The sequence below is a fragment of the Pipistrellus hanaki genome (assembly GCF_964339955.1).
Source record: "Pipistrellus hanaki genome assembly, chromosome: 1".
NCBI classification, from domain to species: domain Eukaryota; kingdom Metazoa; phylum Chordata; class Mammalia; order Chiroptera; family Vespertilionidae; genus Pipistrellus; species Pipistrellus hanaki.
Window position 1 is genome coordinate 91,287,560 of NC_140503.1, and position 16,237 is coordinate 91,303,796.

General features: G+C 39.4%; 1 protein-coding gene across 3 annotated transcripts in view; it reads right to left on the reverse strand.

The window, feature by feature from the left end:
• ZNF438 (zinc finger protein 438) overlaps nt 1–8,696 on the reverse strand; it is a 140,717-nt gene extending 132,021 nt beyond the window's left edge. For all 3 annotated transcript variants that reach the window (XM_084875937.1, XM_084875935.1, XM_084875936.1), the window contains exon 1: nt 8,286–8,696. The gene's annotated coding sequence lies outside the window, so the exon portion shown is untranslated. The remainder of the gene's footprint in view (nt 1–8,285) is intronic.
• Between the last annotated feature and the right edge of the window lie 7,541 nt (nt 8,697–16,237).

Consider the following 16,237-nt stretch of genomic DNA (forward strand, 5'->3'; position numbering starts at 1 on the left):
ACTTGGACAACTGTAACTATTGAAAGAAAAGTCTTTGTCTCATATGGAAAGGGACTTTAGACTGTGGGTAAATGTGAATATGTCAGTCAGTTTAAAAAGAATGGGTAATGGAATGGCATGAGGGTCAAGGGGTCACAGGCGACTACAAATTCTGATCTATGATAGAAAACTAGGAAATATAAAATACATTCATGCCTCCTTCAGCTATAAAACCTCCCTCTCAAGAGGACGAAAAAAAAAATTTTTTTTTAGGTTTTTATTCTTTCTGAAGTCAATATGTAATAAAATCTCCACTCACATTGTCTCAAGAGTGCCTCGTCTGACAAGGAATTTTATTCTGTTTTTTTCATGGAAAAGACTGTCTGCCTTTAAAGTGCTAATATCTGGTCTCCAGAAGAACTCTTCTCTAAGACATCTATTGAAATACAGATTCTGAGAAATAAGTCTTATCTAATCCAAACTATTATCTAAGCCGATCAATCTAATTCAATTCACCTGTGATTTACTAAAGTCTGTAAATTTCACTATATAATACCTTTTTCCATGGAAGTATACCTCTTAAAATATAAATAGATATGTCAATAAAAAATCTTATGTTCCTAAAAATTATTAAATATGTTTGCCAATCTAAGAAATAGTAATTGCTTACTTTTAGCATTTTCTCCCTAATTTCTCCAGAACTTGGCAATTCTTAATAAATCATGGCAATGTGTTTCTTTGCATAAATCCAATGAGACAAATCTTCACCTGTGGTCTTTTTAACTAAGACTTTGACTGAGCCGAAACCGGTTTGGCTCAGTGGTGGAGCATCGGTCTGCGGACTGAAGGGTCCCAGGTTTGATTCCGGCCAAGGGCATGTACCTGGGTTGAGGGCACATCCCCAGTAGGGGGTGTGCAAGAGGCAGCTGGTCTATGTTTCTCTCTCATGGACGTTTCTAGCTCTCTATCTCTCTCCCTTCCTCTCTGTGAAGAATCAATAAAATATATTAAAAATAAAAAAAAAATAAGACTTTGACTGAAATACCATGTTTACAAAAGACATGCCTGGACTCTAAATGTCACCAAAAAGCCTTAAGACACTGAAATTGACTTTGCAAAGCCGGTCAAAAGCCCATTGCAGAAATGTCCTACCAACTTGCTTAGTCATGTGGTTCATGACAATCTTTCCAACTAAGAAACAAAAATTGCTTTCCTTAAAAAAATGGCAAAAAAGAAACCTCAAGACATCTTTGAAGACCTCAAGGACTTGAGGACTACCCAAATCTACAAATATTAACAGGCAAAGCCTGATAACAACTGTCTTGGCTTCTCTGCCCTAAAGGACTTACTATAACTCAATCTAAAAATTCCTTTTAAAAGATCCCAGCAAAACAGATTTTTAAAAGCCTTTATAATCTATTCAATCAATTACTACTTATGCAAATAATCAGGTCAAGATAAAACTGAACTTAATACAGTCTCTTTAAAAATAAGGATTATCTTAGGGAAAAAATCGTGTCAATAAAAACCACAATGCTCAATTATAAATATTGGACTCCAATATAATGAACTGGCTTCAAAGTTTTGCTTTTAAGACTATGTCAATATATTTCACACAGATCTCAACACCTAATAACATCACAAGAGATGTTCTAAATATGAAAAAATCTATCAGATTGTTATTGCTTGATTTCATTCCAAGAAAAGCCTTGCATCTAAAAGTCTTCTCAACTGTTTTATCATTTACTATGTACATTAACCTTGTGTTTTATGTTCTTCCTCCTATTTTCATAGAATATATGCTTATGTCCTTATTTCCCTGATTATTATCAATATAAGCCTCACTTTAAAAGCCATCTGCATCACCATCTCCTAAAATAAGACTAAATGGTTTGGACTTAAAATTGAGTCAATAAAATATGGACAGTCTTTCGACTTCACTTAAAACTGCTTTCCCTTTTCTCCCAAATGGTTCAGCCCACAATTTCTCATGAGGGATATCTTAGAATATTTCCCTTAGCTTAATTTAAGTTAATGATAAAAAAAAAAAAAAAAAAAAAAAGCCCTAACAGGTTTGTCTCAGTGGATAAGAGCGTCAGCCTGGGGACTGAAGGATCCAGGCTCAATACTGGTCAAGGGCATGAACCTTGGTTGCTGGTACATACCCAGTAGGGGGGTGTGCAGGAGGCAGCTGATAGATCTTTCTCTCTCATTGATATTTCCAACTCTCTATCCCTCACCCTTCCTCTTTGTAAAAAAATAAAAAAATTAAAAAAAAAAAAGAAAGACAAATGTGACACACCTACTCCAGGAAGCCACTCCTCCACCCTAATCTAACACACTGTAAAATTAATTCTTCCTCTACCACATAAGTTTTGACATCTCACCAGTCCTTTAGTTGCTATAAATCTCCTCATCTTTGAATTATGCCTTTTAACCTTGTTGCCAAATTTGTCATTTCTAGAATACAAGAGTGCCAGCCTGTCCAATGCATCATCTTCTAAACATCACCTGTTCCACTTCCCAGAGACATCAAACTAACCTAAACTTTGCAAAATCCCTCTTACCTTCATAAATATTCCCTTCCCTTTTGTTACCTCTTCCTCTACCAAATAGGGGAGTACCTCTAAGCCTTGGAATAGACAGGTCTATAATCCCTGATTGCCTAAAATTGTTACAAAAAAATAAAGACCTTCAGTCATTTACCCTTGTAAGATTGTAAGGCCTAAGTTCTCTAATGGGGGCCTCGGGGGCGGGGGGGGGGGGGGCGGTGGTTTGATATCCCTGTACTTAACTAGTTATTAATAATAGGATAGGAGCAAAGAGGGAAGGCCAGACACTATACACATGCCATTTGGGCACCTTCACCAGGAAGTTGCAATTCTGCACTCCCCAGGGAAACACTGGCCAATTCCCTGAAACACAAACAAACATCAGGGAAAGGGATCCTACAAAAGGAAGATTGATATGCTCAGTAAGGCTGGAGTGACATAGGGAAGGTACTTGTCTGTCAGTCAAACCCAGGGACAGAAATTGTTGGTCAGAATGGGCATGGCTACTGCAAGGTTATGAAAGTTTGGGAATACATGATTTCCTAAACAAAGGAGTTCTCTCTCTTATTGCTCTTGTGCTATTGGCTTCACCCTCGTTTCCTCCATAGTCATAGGGCACTGCAGTCCACACATGCAATTACTGATGGACTGCAGCAGGGAACACAAATTAGGCTAGCCTGATGCTGAATTGGACTCTGCTCCAATAGGGAAAGGAAACTCTGGACACTGACTCTGATTTAAGATCTTCTGAATCCAGCTACAATAAAAGAAACCACAAGAAGTGGAATTTTAAAAATTATATTTAGTGAAACTACATAGCATCATTGAGCTAGATACATGGTTTTCTTAAGAAACATTTTCCATATATTTACATTTGTTCTCTTAACATGAGGTAGTAGTTTTTAAATTTGTTTATGTAATATGAATTTTCAAAGGAACTTTTATTTTATAAGTCATTTTTCCTATTTCATATGATGCTATATTTGATATGGTTTAGTGTTAGAAAGATGGCTTCTGTTGTCTTCCAATAGGAGGACTTACCATCACTCTTGCACTGCAAGGAGATATCTGAAACAACAAAATAACCATCAACCTGCCCTCACTGAGCCTGAACTTACAAAGTGACAAAGTCTGAGTAATCAACAGGCCATTTAAGATTGAATTCTACTTTATACCATATGTAATATTCTTAAGGAAGCTAAATACAATTGTGGTATAAAGAAATGCTAATCAGCCCTAGGAGTTTTGGCTCAGTGGATAAAGCATTGGCCTGGGGACTGAAGGGTCCTGGGCTCGATTTCAGGTCAAGGGCACATGCCTGGGTTGTAGAATCTATCCCCAGTAGGGGGCATGCAGGAAGCAGCCGATAAATTATTCTCTCTCATCATTGATGTTTCTATCTCTCTCTCTCTCCCTTCCTCTCTGAAATCAATAAAAATATTTTTTAAAGAAATGCTAATCATTTCAATTCCATTAAATTTAGGGAAGCTACAATAGCAGATTTAAAATGTTGTGAACTGCAAAATGAGATGGCACATCATCTCTACAATGTATTTGTGGAAGGTTCTTGTTTAGAATTACTGGTTGATTTGTTTATTCAGATCAACCCTTCCACTGGAAGCAAAAAAGCTAAATAAAATATAATTTTATATACTGTAATTTAAAAAAAAAAAAAAAAAACACCTGAATTTAACCATGAAATCTATAACAGTGCAATTTTATCTAATCTTTTAACTGCTCAATTTGAAATACTCATGTTAGGAAGTAATACAATTGTGATAAATGAATTGAGGTATAGTATACCTGAAAGAAATCTACAGAAATAAGCTGCTTATTTCTGTGTGTACTGATCTAGTTTCTACATTTTACAATGTTCACATATAAGATATTTAAAGAGATGACCATCGGAGGAACTCAAACTTATTTCATTATGTGGAACTTTGGTGTGAAAGACTGGAACTGGCGGAAACATGACTAAATACTTCACACAGCCCCTCCATCACTTTCTATTATGCAAGCTGCAGCTTTTCAAGCCAACTCCCTTATTTCACTAATGAGCCCTGTCAACACTGAGGCAATAGAACTGGAAAAACTCATCAATACACAATGATATTCAAATATCAGAATGTATTTCATTTGGTAATAATTTTAACACGGCCAAATAAAATTAATGCATATACAGTAATATATGCAAGATTTTGAGGAATTCTGTTGAAAAGGGATGGGAGAGCCTCAAATTCATCCTGCAATTGCTTAGGCATTCTTTTGCTCCTTTGAACTTTTCATGCTCCATCCCGTAAGTAAATAGGGTGGAGGTGGCTACAGAAGGCCAGAGTGAACTAATCATCATGCATTTGTGCAGTTAGTCTACTCTAGCTTTATTCCCACAGGTGTTTCATCATACTAAGTTTCTCCAGGAAAAGAGCTGTTTTATTCATCTCTAATCTCCAAAATTTACCCAGATGTCCTGCATATAAAGTCATCCCTAACATCTACTACATGGCAGGCATTAGATTAGGGACTAGAAGTAGAGAAGTAAAAGAGATATATATCTCACTCTCTTGGAACCTCATGGAAAGGGGATATTGAACATTGGCTGCATGAACAGAATCAAGTGATTAGTGATCAGTTAGCACAGCCCTGTCACCTATGTTCTTTTTGCCTATTGCCAACCAAGACTTAAGATGAGAAACAGCATAGTCTTTCCCTTCAGGAATATAAATGTGTATGTCTATCCCTGACAATTCTCCTGAGTTCTATATTCATAAACCCAATTGCCTACTTAACATATTAACATATTAACGTGTAGTTACAGAAATTAACTGCATGGACTCTGAAGACAGACTGCTTGGATTTGAATCCCAGCCCCATCAATCACAGGCTGGGTGACTTTCAGCAAGTGACTTTTAACCTCTCTGTGCCCGTTTTCTCATTGTAAAATGGAGATATACAACTGTTATAAAGATTAAATTAACTGATATGTAAACATGCTTAAAACCCTGCCTACTACACAGTATATGCTTACATAGTGGTTACTATACTTATTAGCAGCACCAGTACTAGTGTGTGCTTTCTAGGCATCTGAAGTTTGTCTGAAACAGAAATCATGATTTCCTTTTCAAACCCATTTCTCCCTTTCTCAGCACTACCTTCCAGTTGTTCCAGCCAAAAACCTAAGAGTTTTAGGTTTTAGAGAAGCCCACATTAGTAGGTCCACACCTCTAACTTCAAAAGTACATCATGAATTTGACTAATCCTCACCATCTCTCCTACATCCCCTAGCCCAAGACACCACCAGGTATAGCAACAGTCTCCTACCTTCCCATTTTCAAGACTCCTCACTCTATGACCTTAGAATTAATATTCCACCTAATAAAACAGAAATCAGATGCTATCGCTTTAATACAAAAGTTTCCCAACACTCTTAGAAATCAGATGCTATTATCTTCCAAAGGTTTCCCACCACTCTTAGAATAACATCTTTAACTCATCACAGCCTGCAAAGGCCCCCATAGTCTGCCTGGCCCTCCATCATCTGCCATTGCTTGCCCCTTTCCTCGCTGTGTTCTCGACACTATCACCCTGCAATGCCTTGGCACCTCAGGACTGCTTCCACCTCCGAGCACCGTTCCATTGTGGTTCCTACTGTGAGGCAGTATTGTTGACTGCAGCATGGACTGTGAGGTCAGATTGCCCAAATTCAAATACTGTCTCCATCACATTTTAGCTGTGCAACCTTGAGCAAATTCTTAATCTTTCTGTGTCAGTTTCCTCATCTATAAAAATGGGAATGAGTACTTACTTCATAAGGTTGTTGTAATAATTTAATTTTGTGTTTATAAGAGTGCCTCACATATAAGCTGGACATAAGTGTTTACTGCTATTGTTATTCCTCCCTGAAATGTCCCTACCTCAGGCTCTTCCTCCACTTCAATTGACTCAGCTGTCACCTCCTTTGAAAGGCCTTCCCTGACAGATCTTAAAATAACCTGTCCTGTTTTCCCACTGTCTGTTTTTCTCTTATCTTCTCTTATATCACTTTATGTATCATTTTTAAAAATAATATCATGTACTTATTCTTTGTTGCTTATTTCCCCACTGGAATATGAGCTCCACTAGGTTGGAGATTATGTCTTGTTTGTTGCTCTAGTTCTAGTTGTGACTCAGAACCTGACTTTGAATGCACACATCTCTTATTTCTCTTTTCCAGGCTTGGGGACCAATGCAAATTTCTTAATAGCAATAACAAACTTAGACAGCCTTTAGTTTTCACATTTATTACCTCATCTGATCCTTGAAAAAAGCAACAGCAGATATACTATCATCTCCCATCTTAGAGAGAAAAGAAAATTCCAAGTTTAGGTGACTTGTCTTTAGACGCAGAGCTAATCACTAATAGAACAAATATAAGGACCCCTGCTTTCTAAGCCTCCTTAGATGGAAGGAGATTATACCCTTGAAACTGAATTTACAGATGTGTACAATATTCTTCCCTTCAAAGTTTCTGTCAAGTACTTGTTCCTGACTTTAAGAAGTATTACAGTATGGTACAAACTCATTATTAATGTTATTAACACTTGGGAAGCCAACAAATTCAAGGAGTCAGATATGATGATGGTATATTCTAAGTTTACACAGCAAAATCCTTAAAACTCACAGTACATTTGTACTAAGCATAAAGTACTAGTTTCAACACTCTAAAATAGGGGTGTCGAACTCAATCAGAGAAGGGGCCAAAATCTAAAATCCAGCCTAAATCACGGGCCGAATGGTTTACTGAACAGTCATAAACTGACAATGTCATAAACTGACAGCGGAGTGCAGTGATGACAGCGCGGTGCGGGCCACATTGCAAGGCCTGGCGGGCTGGATTTGGCCCGGGGGCCTTGTGTTTGACACGTGTGTTCTAAAAGCTTTCTCTGCAAAATCCAGACAAAGGGGACCTCATAATTGTCAGGATCATTGTGATAATGGTACCAGTTATTTCTTGGTCCGTATTCCACCAAATTTAGTAATAATAGTTCCGACCACCCACCAGGCTCAATTATTGTCTGGGATCAAACTAGGATGGGGGGCAAGGTGGGGAGGCAGAATTGTAAAAATGGCCACTATCTACAAGACCTTTGTCAAATAGCCATTAGCCAGCACATTCTCAGAATAGCCGGTTGTCTTTATAAGCTTTCTTCCAGCAAGGTTACATGTTTGTATTGCCTCATGTGCTCTCACAATTCCCATTCCTGTGGGAACGCCAACTGGGAAGGCTAGAGTCTGCTTCACCGCCATTTACACAAAAAGAAAACTGAGGCAGCAAGTGGTTATCTTCACAAATTGTCTTAGGCGATTTGGTAACTTCTGGGATCGCAAAGGAAGCCTGGATATGGAATCTCTGAAGGAAACTTCTATCCCGGACTTAAGGTCAAACTCGTGGGCTGAAAGGAATCAAAGGCCCTTCAACAATAAAGAAAAGGACTTTCCCATTTGGATCTTCCCCCTAGGGAGACTGTTCCAGGCCTTACAGACACCAAAGGAAAGGCTGGCGCGCTGTCCACTGAGCGCGGCCTGGCCTGGCGCTCCCGGCCCTCCCACCCAGAGGGCGCGCTCCCGCCCGGCAGGCACCTGTCCCTGAACCAGGCTCGGCGGCTCTCCCGGTCGCACCAGGACCTAACAACCCACCGCCACTACCAGCACCAGGAAGACGAGCAGCGGGGAGAGCCCCGCGGGCCCGGGAAGCTGCAGGAATCCTCCGACACTTACAGTTTTCCTACAGCGTGCGCGTCACGGCGAGGTGACGTCACGGGACCCAGCGTTCGGGAAGGTCAACCCGCAGGTCACCGGACCACAGGGGCCCACGGCTCCGCCCCCAGCGCGCGGCGAGAGGCACGCCCCTTTCCTCCGGGCCCCGCCCCCGGCTTGGCGCTCCGGGAGCAGGCGCAGGCGCAGACTGGTTGCAAGGCCGCCTGCTGCGGGGGCTTCGCGCTCTGGACGCCGAGGGCGGGGCCGCTCAGCGAGGTTCACTGCAAGCGTGTGACCCGCAGCTGGGACAGCCAAAGGCGGCGAAGGCCCCGGGGACACAGCAAACCAGCTGTTAGTTAGGGGGGTGGGTAGGACGCCGAGTTGGGAGGCAGATTTTCCACAGACACTGCCGTCCTTCCCTCACGTGTTCACTAAAAGTTCCCCACGTGTGGGAACAGCCGTGCGCTCTCCTTCGGGTGCCTGCGCGTTCTCGCCGAGAGGTGCCAGGTCTCCCGTGGCCCCGCCCCGGCCCCGCCCCCGGCTCCGCGGAGCACGCCCCGCCCCGGAGTCCGCGCACCAGGCTCCTGCTCGCGGGGGCGGCGGGCGGGCGGGCTCCCGGCTACCCCGCCCTGTCCCCTTTCCACCTCCAGCCTTTCCCTTAGACATTTTAGCTCTCGCCCTCCTCTTGGATTCCCCGTTTGGGCTCATCCTCTTTTACATTTAATACAAGTTGATCCGTGTAAACAAATATGTACACTTCTTCGCTAGTGTCCTCTTTCCACCACCTCCCACTCGTGTGAGGACATCCGGTGTGCCCAAGCCCAGATTTCTGCTCTTAAAGTTTTACAAGAGTGCTGGCTTAAAGATGGCTCAGTGGAGAAGGAGAAGGGTAGGCTCCAAGAACTGACACTTTATTTCTAGCTTGTAGGATTCTTAGAGTACTCTTAAGCAGAAAAAAAATAATAGATGCTAAAGTAAAAAGTGGCTGGTACAAGTCTATCTTGGAGAAAATAAATTAAGTGGGAAAAACGGGCCTTGAAAATAGACCCTAAGTTGAAGGTAGCAAGGACACTTTTAAAAACTTATTTGGAATCACGACAAATGGGTGGATGAGACCTGGGATTTTGCCAGGCAGATCCCTTAATAAATAAAATCTGAAACAACTCTTATTGAAAACGGTGTAGTAATTTCGTAGGAAAGAATGATGACGGGAATGTTAGTCTTTTAACATTAGTTAAAAATAAACACATTTATTATTCAGAAAAAAGATCTACCTAAGTAATCAAAGTTTTTTAAAGTTTCTGTATTTTTAGAGAGTATTTATACATTTTACTTAATATAATTTCATATGAGATTTTAATGATCATTATCAACTGATGTAAGAAATTTGTAAAGTTTTTACATGATAATTTTATAATAAGGTTTTGTTCTGTGGAGCAGTTAGAAAAATTAGCAATTTATAAAAATTCTACATATAAAAATATATATTTTTTCCTTGCAAAACAACAAATTTAAGAAACCTCTAAATTGTTAATTACATTATTATAGGTTTATAGTATGTCATCCCAAAAATGAGAATTTTTTTTAATGAATCTAGATATACCTGTCAATCAAAAGTTGTTGCCCCCAATACAATACCACCAGTCCCAATCTGGAGTGAAAGGAGAAACTTTATTCAGGTAAACAGTTTACATACCCAAGAAACACAGCCTCCAGTAAAAACCAAAAATGTGTGCCACCAGGGACAAAGGAAAGGCCACAATATAGAGGAATCTTCACTATTTTCCAGTCTCTTTCCAAATTCTGCTTCTATTTCATTGTTTTAGGTACACACCATGATCCACTAAATTGGTTTTGTGACCTATTAATAGGTTGCCACCCTGAGAAACACTAATCAGAATCCAAAATATAAAGATCAGACTGTATCAGATGTAATTAGTGTAATTTTTTCCAAAATACAAATTTTAGGGAACTAGTGTTTTAATAATGTATATAGTATCTAGGTTACTATGTTAATATATTTCTAAGCTGGATCTCAATCAAAAAATTTTTAAATACTAGTATAGTCTTCCCTTGCTTGACTTCTGTGTATATTTCATCTTTCAGAATCAAAACCAAGAGAAACCAAATTCCACTTACAACCTCCTCACATCTCTCTCAGCTCCAGGATTTGATCTAAGAAATATCTCCCCAAATAATCAACAAAATAATCAGTGACTCCTATATCCACAAAGCCTCTTGTCTCCAGCACAAAACCAATAGTGTACTAATACCCTAATAACATAATAAACATCCATAAAACAAGAGTTATGAAAAATAAAAGGTTGTTCTGAGAAAGGAGCTGAGTTAGGGAGCCTGGTGGAAAGAAGACCTGGGACAGAGATCGGAGAGCTACAAAGGGATGTATGTTCAATAATATACATGCACACTCATACACACGTCTGCTGTTACATGGTTTACAAAGTATTTCAAATCTTATTTCGTCACTTCTGTGACCTCATTCTCTTATGTAGCTTATTTTCCCCACCCTTTTGGTCTCTATCCCACGGAACTTCCTCAGAGAAGATTTCTCTAATTTGCCTTTGCTCTCAGCCTCAGATATTATTTTAATTTCTGCCTCTGCTTGACTGTATGCTCTATGAGAGTAGGGACAGTGCTCGTCTTGTTCAACCTTACATCCTCTACTTATAGCTGAGTACCCTACCCTGAGCAGGTACCCAGTATATAAGTGTGGAGAATGAACTAAAAATCAAAGACCAGATAGGTTTCTTACTCAAAATACAAATTAATTTCTAAAAAAGGGGTGGGGGGGGTATTGTGTTAATTGAAATAACACTGAGAAGAAAATCTTTTAGAAGGAAAAACATTTTGAATGACAATGCAGCAAACCATAGTAAAACACTGAAAAGGTCAATTCTGTTATTAACTGGCTACTTTTGTGCATGTCCAGTAACTTCTCCAAACCTCAAAAGGGGTTAGGCTCACCAAATGTTACTTGTAGTGGATGTCCTAAAAGGGTGTTACCCCCCTGGGGAACTCTGAGAAATCAGGAGAGACCACCTGGAGCCTTATTTGCATGAAGTCCCCTGGAAGAACTTGACAGGCACCGGGGACTAACAATCAATCCTCTTAAATCAAAGATGTTAGACAAAAGCTCTCCCAGCAACAAGAGGGTAGGATGAGGGAGTGAGGAAGGAAATGAAGACAAGTAACTAGTATCAATGCTCTGAGGAGCCAAGTTCATAATTGAGTACATGTGCATGCTTTTGAGTATAAATCTGAAAAAAATCAAGCTGACTTTGTGTGTGTGTTGGAGTGGAGGGGAGGGGAGGAAAGTCCAGGAGAAAGAAGAGGTCAAAAAAGACAGTTTCCCAAGGGAAAAAAACCTCACCTACTACAGCACAGCAGACAGAAAGGATGTGTCTAAAGCAGGTCTCTAGGTGTTTGTGCCTGTTCTTTCTTGGATTCTGTTTTTCTTCCTTATCTCTTGGAAAAGACCTAGTCTTTCTTCAAGTTTAAGTTCTATCACTAATATCTCTGATAATAATGGCAAACCTTTCTTGAGCACTTACTTAGATCAAAAGCACTGCTAAGCACTGTGTGAAATCTTTAAGCTTCAAATAATTTTTTCTTAGAGGGACAAGAAATAATGGTGTATCTTTTAATTGATGGCATCTTTGATTTAATAACAAGTAATATATTGTATTATAATTGTTTATACTTCTTCCCCCCCCCCCCCTCCTAAACTATGAACTCTTTGAAGACAGAGACTAGTTAATTCAGTTGAAAAAGAAATGCCATCGTCCTGACAGGGTGACAGGTAGGTGCAATCTAGGAAACAAAGTCATCCCTGTGTCAACAGAAGCAGTTGGTCAACCCAAGGCCTGTTGGCCTGGGCAAACAAAGTCACAACTTTTCTGAGTTTCATTCCAGGTAAGTTCTGTCTAGCTATGAAAGTATATGGCATTCCTCCAACCTGTTATTTGCTCTAATTAACAAATTGTCATTATGTTTCCTCTATGTTGGGTTCAGGTTACTTTTAATCAATGAAAACAGTCCAAATTAAAATAATTCTTTAAAATCTGATTTTGCAAACTCAGATCCAATTACATTTAGACTATAAAGTGAAAATGGTATTCAGCTTACAGAGATATTCAATTTGGTCTGCATTGTGTGTTTTTAAATTTTTAATTGACCATTAGAGGATAACACATTTAAAAAGCAAGTATTTTGGCTTCTTTAAAAATATAAGAAACTCCTATGATATTGGCCCCCCCTCACTCAAGGCATTCTTTATTGGATGCCTTGAGTGAGGCAATTTTCCCCATTTTCTCACAATCCCACATGTGACTATATAACCCACGCATTTGGCTGCTGAAGGCACTAGAGGTTCAGAGGCAATTTTCCCCATTTTCTCACAATCCCACATGTGACTATATAACCCACGCATTTGGCTGCTGAAGGCACTAGAGTTTATGGTGTATCTTGAAGGGAAGGGCTTGCTTGATTATATAAGTCTCTAACTTAATAAGGAACATAAAACCTGTGAAATGAACAGCTTTGCCCGGAAGTTCAGTAATGCTCTACATGAATAATTTACAATAATCACATTTGCTTCTACAAATAATTTTTTTTACAATTTTTATATTTGTCTTCTAGAGAAGAAATGTTTTTATGCATTAGGGGTTTTCCTATAAGATATATTGCTTTTTTGGTATTTAAACCAAAGAAAAAATACTTAAGAAAAGTTGAAGAGCAAAATAGAAGATAGGGTTCACAGTGCTGCCCAAAATATGTGACTGCTGTATTGATTACATTTAAAGAGCATTTATTCAGGTGGTAATCACAGTCACTTTTAATTTACACCTAAAAGCAAGCTCTGAAGTTATATAGAACAAGCATATTTAATTACTCTATTATTTTGGTGAGATTCTTTTAACCAGTTATACAGTGGGTACTGCTATTGACATTAGCATTAGATTTGGTTACAAGTGACAGAAACACCCCAGGAATAGGCTTTAACAAGACCCAAGTTTATTTCTTTTATGTCTGAAAATGTCTGGATGTAGGTTATCCAGGGCCATTTTGCCATAGTGTCAGGGACTCAGGCTCTTTCAATCTTGTTGCTTAGTCATGCATGACCTACATTTGCAAAGTCACCTCACAGTCCAAGAAAGCAGCCTTGCTCCAGCAATCCCCAGAGTGCAGGAGGGAGAAAGGCCAGAATATTCTGCAACTAGTACTTCTTCAATCCCACTTTTCCCAAGAAACTTTCTTCAGCTAATTAAGAGACTGGACTGATAATTTATCTTCTATATTCTCTTAAAACCTACTATACCAGACTTCAAATATTTAAATATTTTAAAATGTACTTATGGCCCAGCCAGTGTAGCTCAGTGGTTGAACGTTAACCCAGGAAACAAGAGGTCACCTGTTGGATTCATTCGTCAGGGCACATGCCCAGGTTTCGGCTCCATCCCCAGTAAGGGGACATGCAGGAGGCAGCCTGTCAATGATGTTTCTCTCTCATCAATGTTTCTCATCAATCTCTCTATCCTTCTCCCTTCTTCTCTCTCTCTGAAAAACAAACAAAAAAGAACCCTAGCCAGTTTTTCTCAGTGGTTAGAGCCTCAGCCCACAACTGAAGGATTGTGGGTTTGATTCCAGTCAACGGTACATACCTCGGTTGTAGGCTTGATACCCTGCCCAGGTGGGAGCAGGTGGGTGTGTGGGAGGCAACCAATTGATGTGTCTCTTTCACATCAATGTTTATTTGATGTGAAAGAGACACATCAAATAAACATTGATGTGAAAGATCAATGTTTGCATGAAGTCCCTTGGAAGAACCTATCTCTATCGCTTCCCCTCCCTTTCACTCTCTCTAAAAATTTAATGGAGGAAAATATCCTCTGGTGAGGATTAACAAAAATAAATAAATAAATAAATAAACAAATCAACATATTTATGTTATGTATAGTCTCAACATCTTTATCATCATGATTGTTCTTAAATTAATGATTCTCAATTTTGACTCTACATTAGAAATGCCTGATGAATTTTAAAATTAAAAACAATTCTCAAGTTCAGGATCCACACATTGTAAGTTCTTGTTGAACCTCATGGATAGGTTCTGTATCTTGAAGTGAAACAATGTGTAACAAAAGTTACTATAAAGTAGGCTGATATAAATGAGTTAAGTTTCTATGGTATCTCATCAATGTTGTCATGAAACAACATTGAACAAAACAACTTGAATAAAACAACCTTATTTGAGGACCTGCTGTAGATGGAAAACAACTGCAAAGGTAAAAAAAAAAAAGGGGGGGACTGACAGTTGCAGGGCAGGGCTGGGGAGGGGGTTAGGGTTAGGATTAGGGTTAGAGTTAGGGTTAGGGTTAGGGTTAGAGTTAGGGTTAGGGTTAGGGTTAGGGTTAGGGTTAGGGTTAGGATTAGGGTTAGAGTTAGGGTTAGGGTTAGGAGTGGATTCAACAATTGCAGGTTCTAACAGTGGCTCACTTGCACTCAGGTCCCTAAGGAGTATGTGTACCCAGGCAAGCTAGACATCTGGAAGCCCAGCTTAGGATTCTGGACAGATAATCCTGAGGCCAGACTTTACCTAGAAACATATCTGTGAACAGACTACACAGGCCCATGGACAGGGTTGATCAAGAGTAACATCCACCAGGCATTGAAGATCGAAGGCTCTAAGCCTTGTTTCAGGTGGACTTACAACCCCAAAAAAGGGAATAGGAACCAGGAAAACATATAGGTGATAGATAGATAAATAGATAGATAGATAGATAGATAGATAGATATAGATAGATAGATAGAAAGATAGATAGCATTTTTGCCATTCTAGTGTGGAAGCTGTGTCTAGTGTGGAAGATTGGATTTTAACTTACAAAAAGTAAAGAAATGTAATAGTTCTTGTGACTCAGAAGTAATGGAACAAAATTGTGGGTGGGTGTCACAAAAGTTGATATATGCAGGACAATATCTTATATTTGAATAACACTTTATTGTCATATATAAGTTCTCATGCTGTACTTATTATCTGATTATAACTGCAAAGCTACCCTTTAGAGTGAATATAAAATAGAAAGGTAATGACAGTAGAAATTTAGATGATATCTAAAGAACCCCAGACACAGATGGTGAGACCTTCATTTTTACTTATATATCCACACACACAAATCTAGGAAAATAGATTCCCATTTTATAATAAATTGCTTTGAATTTAGTTTTATATATTACTTTTAGAGTTGCTTTTTTATATTTAAAAGATTATATTACCCTTGTCATTTACAGTAGACCAGTTTCTTAATATGGGCTTGGTGATCAATTCACTAGGAACCAGAGCATTAAAATAGAGTTATTTAATTCCTAGGTTTCCCTCTCTTTAAATAAAATTGGGCCATTTATATAAAACACAAAGCCTGGTAGACTGTCAGTCCTCATTGAATGAATTAATAATGAAGGTTATACAAATAACTTTTATGAGAAATAGGAACTAAAGAAAATCAGGCCTGGTAGCCACATAAATTCTACTCATTTATTTTAAAACTAGAGGCCCTGCGCACTCGAAATCATGTGTGGTTAGCGTCCATAGGCCTAGCTTGGTCTCTGTTGCATAGCCTCTGCCACCCTGTGAGGCTACGTGAAGCTCCCAGCCCAGGGGCGCTCTGGGATGCTCAGGGTCCCTCCACTCCTCCTCCTAGAAGCTTGCTGCCGCCCCACAGCCAGCCACCCCTCATGGTGAGCGGCTCAGGGGCTGGGGGAGAGGGAGGACTGAGAGGTGCTCCATGCACTTCATGATTACTGGTTGCCTGTTTGGCAGTGACACCACCTAGCTCTTTCTAAATATTAAATATTTCACCTTTTTAAGAGTGAACATGCATAGCATAAAATTCAGAAATGATAAATGTATATAATTCAGTGAGTTTTAACTAATATATATATAGCCCACCACACAA